Source organism: Cyanistes caeruleus, chromosome Z (genome assembly GCF_971803275.1).
Source record: "Cyanistes caeruleus chromosome Z, bCyaCae1.hap1.1, whole genome shotgun sequence".
NCBI classification, from domain to species: domain Eukaryota; kingdom Metazoa; phylum Chordata; class Aves; order Passeriformes; family Paridae; genus Cyanistes; species Cyanistes caeruleus.
Window position 1 is genome coordinate 53,211,269 of NC_141732.1, and position 6,055 is coordinate 53,217,323.

Consider the following 6,055-nt stretch of genomic DNA (forward strand, 5'->3'; position numbering starts at 1 on the left):
GACACTGGTAATGTATCGGGTAAACAGAAAGACTTCATTAAAACACACATTTAGTGACAAAGCAATGTGATACTTTGAAATATCAAGTCTTTGCCTATTACCCGAACAGTCTGCAAAATGTGGAAAACTTTCTGAATGGCATGACCTAAGATTGTCCTTTCAGTACACAACTGTCCTGATTTTGTGTGAGACAGAGCTAATTTTTATGCTGGTATATGGTATAATGCTGTGGTTTAGATTTAGGATGAGAATAATGTTGATAACATGCTGATGGGTGAACTGTTAAGCATTAAGACAAAGGTTTTCTGTTTCTCACATCACACCACCAGTGAGGAGGCTGGGAGACAGGAGTAGCCGGGAGGAGACACAGGTGATATAGCTGACCATGACTGAAGGGATATTCTGTACTATATGGTGTGAAGCTCAGTAATACAGCTAGAGATAAAGCTGGCTGGGGGCTGCTGCTTGGAACTGGCTGTGCATCAGCTAGCAGGTTGCTAGGAACTGCATTGTGCATTACTTGTTTTGTATATTCTAATTTTTTAATGATAGCTATTTTTGTTTCCCCTCCTGTTCTTGCCTATTAAGCTGTCTTTATCTGAATGGGTGAATTTTATGTTTTTTCCCCCAATTCTCTTACCCATCCTAGAGTGGTGATAGGGAAGTGAGCAAGTGGTTTGTATGGTGTTTAGCTGCCTGCTGGGTTAAACCACAACAGTCCGTTTTGGCAACCAACCCATGGGGTGTGAAGGGTTAAGATAACCACAGTTCTGATGTGTTAAAACAAATTTGTTATAAGCAATTAGTTGCATTGGTTTAATGGTTGCTTGCCACAATGTTGATTTATTGGATCTCAATATAGTTGCGTGTTCTCAGAGCTGCATTATGTAACACCTTGCTTGCTGTGTGTGTTCCCCATTGTGTCATTTCTCAGCTCTGGGGTAAGGTTATGATGTTGTTGTGTTTTATAACACGGGTTTTTCATATGATAAGATGCCTGTTGGCAGGACTGAGGCAGTGTGTGCACCCGGCATCGCCGCTGCACCCGCTCAGCAGGAGCTACCTGTTTGGAATGGCACCTAACTTCACCTCCAAGGGCCTGCCCACGGGAATGGTACCCTCCACCATCCTTCCCTTCTCCTCCAGGCAAGTTACAACAGCTCTTGGAAAGTATCCCCAGGGTGTCCAAACCAGCACTTTGCATTGCTGTGACGTATGAATGTGTCTCACATCTCATCTAAGGTTACACAACTAGGTAGGAACATCACCCAGGGATCTGCCCTAAGGCTGGATAGTTATAAGGGTCAGGGAGTGTGGGATGGGATAGGCAAGTGCCTAGGAAGTGGGCACCTTCTAGTGTTTTGTAACTTCACCTCTGAAAAATGTGGAATCCAGAAAAATTTATTAAAATATTTGGAAAAGATGAGCTGACACCAGATAGTTCCGGAGAGACAGAAATCACTGCACTGTGAGGGGGCCTTGTCTGGGTTGACTGAACCCTGTTCAACAGAGCTCAGTGTCCACTGAAGGGAGGGAAGGTCTCTGGACTGAGAGCAAAGTGACAGAGTCCGTGGCTGAACCAGGGAACCAACCTGTGCCAGTATTATCTGCCCTTGTATGCAAGGAGAAATGCTGGAAGCAGAGGTGGGTGTATCTAATAACAGATGAAGGAGCTGCCTCTAAGAGGGATCAGGAAGCAAACTACTCTAAAACAGGGCTATCACAAGAAGAGGATGAGGAAGATAGGTACCTTGGTGGGCCTATGATATGTTGGGCCATTAAGGAAGAGAGGCAATGTACAAATGGATTTGTGAATGAGGGATGGACTTAGCACAGACTTTATCCAATACCATGCACTGTCTCTTCAGCCCTGAAGGTCTAGTATGACAGAAGAAGCCTGGACCCATGGACTAAATTTACCCAATGGACATTTTAGATGGATGATCCATAGACTAAGGGAATGATATCTGTGTGTATGTATCAAAAGACAGGGAAGGACACATTGGGTAGAGTGGAACCTGGGCATAATATAAATGATACAAAATAAAGAGAGGATATTTCTCTGGTTTTACTGGGGACACAGTTAATTTTTGCCCTTGCTGGTGTAGTACTGAGTGACAGATTGATGATAGGAGTAATGTTGATAACACAATGATGTTTTAGATTTTAATAAGTGGTGTTTACACTAACTCAAGGAATTTTCAGGTCCTCCCACTGCCACGCCAGGAGTCTGGGACACAAGAAGCTGGAGGGGACACAGGGGGAGGGTGGTGGTGGAAAGTGAGCCCGCAGCTGTTTAGCTGCCTTCCAGATTAAACTGCAACAGGGACAAATGCTATGAAAAATGTATTATGTGGCAAAAGCATTTTAATTTGTCTTAATACAGTTGTTCAGATGCTATACTGAGTCAAGATTTGATGCTGCTTCTGTAGCTGCATTTTTTTAGTAAGGAGCAGATAGATGCAGGTTGCAAAATGTAGACTCCATATCACATAAACCGTGCTTGCAGGCTGCACATGTACCTGGGCCAGGAGGTAAAATTCCAGGTTTAAGTATACCGTCCCTATAGCCACAACACAGAACAATCCCTTATTTTAAAGGAGCAACTGCAGGGACATCATAATGTGCTACATCAGCACTACTGTTGAGGAGCTAAATAACAAGATATACACCATCAGCAGCCACACACACACAAAAAATCTAATTGTAATTGATACAGTGTGGGTGGATTAAGCCATAGAAATATTGAAAATGCAACTACATTGCAGCTGACTTTCCACCTTAACCTTTACAGTTTATTTTAAACCTTATTGTTTTATTGGTCCCATCAGCAATAACAGAGCCAAGAGCAGAAAAACCCAAAGATGATTTTGTGCAGACACTGATGAAAAGTATCAAGTTGCTATGTTAGATGTGAAACAGAGGAGGACATCATCTGGGCAACCCTGCACACTTCTCTTCTAGGTTGGCCACTGGGAAGTATTTTCCATCCTCTTTCCAACACTGCCTACCCCACCCCTGCTTCCTGGCACCTATGTCTCCCTTTCTAAATCTCACACTCTTTTCTTTCTTTGCTTATTTGCTTTTCTTCTCCAAGCTTCACCATTAGAGTTAATGTATTTCATTGGTATGGACCCCTCTTAATAACTGTATCACTACAGTTGCAACACTAGGTTCAGTCCATTACAGGACAGGTTTTCAAAATTCTCTTCTAATTCAAATTAATATGTCATATTAAATTACTGAAACGCAACAACCTCTACAAAACAGTGATAGAGAAGAAAACATTGATGAAATTACTAAAAAAATACGTTATGTATAAATATTGGCATGGAAACTAGCATGAAAAACAGCTGCCTAGAACTGATTTGGGTTTTTTTTTGTTTTAGATTTTCATCTGCAAAAAGTAAATATTTGCAGAAAAGAGAAGAAGGAAAAGTTTCCTGGTACCACATGCTACTGCATGAATAAGTTTGAGCATACCGTAAATACTAAGCATTTTATCAGCCGTTTAAATGACCAACAATTTACCGGAGATCTAATTCAAAATCTCTCAAGCTGGAAAAAAACTGGGACATAGTCCATGGACTGTACCACACAAAAAGATCAGGTACTTATAATTTGGACTCCAGTGTATAGTCAGATTTACACTTAGGAAAAGGTTGATTACAAGTAGTAATAGTGTGAAGAAAGCTTTTTCTAAACATTTTCAGTGAACATGATTGAAAACATTAAAATAGATTGTGCAAGGTAGGGTTTTCAGAGATGTCAGCTCAAAAAAACCTTCTCTAGTTTACAGTACAGGGTTTTATTCTAAAATCCAGAATGTATATTAACATTGGTATAAGTTCTTTTTCTTCACACTGAAGTCTTTCTTCCCTAAAGGTATAAAAAACCAAACCAAATATATTTAGCAGTAATATATTTTCAAACTGACAAACTGACATGGTAATCTATCAGTGCATTTTTTTTTCTTGGAAACTGATGGGTTTTTTTAATATTCTAAGAACATTATAACATGAGCTTTAACTTCCAACTTAATCTTACTTCATATCCTGTTTACATGGTATGCCAAAGACATATATAGGACTAAACAGAGCCTACTGTAGCATATCTATTGCTCCCAGTACTTCCAAACTGTCATTAAATAATTCTGTTCCATGTGCAGTCAAGACCTCTATTACTGAAAAGAGCAGGGACTTACTTAAACCTTCATGTGTTTCTGTTTACAATGAAAGACTTATGATATAGTAATGTCTATGCTGACCACTGCTGTAAAATCTACAAGTTTTTGGAAGTTTGTTCTCAAAAACATACACACAAAAGTGAAAAGTGGCATGTATAAATGAAAACTATTTCTGCTTAAGTGCTAAATTACTGTTTTGTAACATTTCTCTAAGTCTAGAGTTCTTACACCAAATGTTACTGTAAATGTTTTTTATTCATTAAGGTTATATTATTTTTGGTGTTTCTTGGAATAAGAGAAGGATGATACCTCTTGAACTTGAGATGATGGCAAAAGATGTCCTCCCTTCACTTGCTAGGGGACACACAGGACCAGGCTTACAGCAAAAATGTCCACTGGACAGTAATATTTTGAAGCCATACAAGGTGTGGCTGAGGTCACTTGTTCTTTCTGGAACAAGTCTGGAGAAGAAGAGGATGAAGAGAGTCCTCATTGTAGTTACAACTTCTTCACAAGGGAAGGTAAGGGACAGGTACTGATCTCTCTTCACTGTGTCAGGACCAGTTACAGGACGCAAGGGAATGGCCTGAAGTTGTGTCAGAGGAGATTTAGGTTAGTTATCAGGAAAAGGGTCTTCACCCAGACAGTAGTTAGGCATTGGACAAGGCTCCTCAGGAAGTGAGGAAGTGACAGAACTAACAAAGTATTTGGACAATTATCTCAGGCACATGGTGTGACCCTTGAGATGTCTTGAGCAGAGCCAGGAGATGGACTGAATGATCTTTGTGGGTCCCTTCCAACTCAGGATGGTCTATAACTCTAACACACTGGGGTGCTATAAGCCATGCACATTAACTGCAAATAGGGGAAAATATAGAGGCTGTCAGGGTATCTTCTTGAACTACAGTAGTTTGTCTTTATTGCATGCAAACCTTTCATGGAGCCTCTATCCTTGAAGGTATTCAAAACCCAGCTGAACAAGACACTGAGCAAACAGTTCTGTTTGCCCCTGCTTTGAGCATGGAGGCAACAGACACATGGAGATCTGTTTCAACCTCAACTATACTGTGATTCTGTGAAATCAATATTAAGAATATATTATGGGTTTTATATTGATGAATTAATTACTCTGACTTTTCTAACTCTCCTGTTTTGCTTTGAAACAATTGTATTTTCTCTTTGAATGTAGAATAAAACCAGACATATAGAAGAGATGTGTCTGAATGAGACTAAAGACTGTTACATTTTGACAAAATTTTGCTGATAGATTCCTGTAACTTTTGTGACAGCACTTCAGAACAAGACTCGGTGTTTCTATAGATAATCCTTTTAATTTATTCATTCCAAATATTGCCCAGTCTTTCCACTATTCCTCACTGCTGGACTAGTACAGTAGCATGTAGGAGTTGTCTTGAGAAGTGCTCTTTGTGCAAGGCATGTCTACATTTATGGTGATTACGCATTGCCACTTTCTTTTCTTTCACACCATCCACCAGGAACAATGACATACAGCACATACTGTAGAATTGTGGATATCATGAGCATATTTGGAGGAGTTCTCTTTTCCCCTGTCAGAAGCAGACATTCATATCTGTGTGACTGCAGTTTTAGCTCTTGCCCATAATTTGTCCTCTCAGATACTGCATAACACAGTCTTTACTGTTAATGATTATATAGGAACTGAATGGGCAATTAATGGAACAAATATTTTAGTCATCCAAATATTGACTCTCTGTGCATTTTAATCTTTGTACCTAGTCATTCTCAAAATCTCTCTTTGCTATGAAAATTATATCCTTGTATTTTTTTCTCCACTCTGCAGCACTGGAAAGGGGAAATAATTGCCATTTCTATAATACCACAAAAATG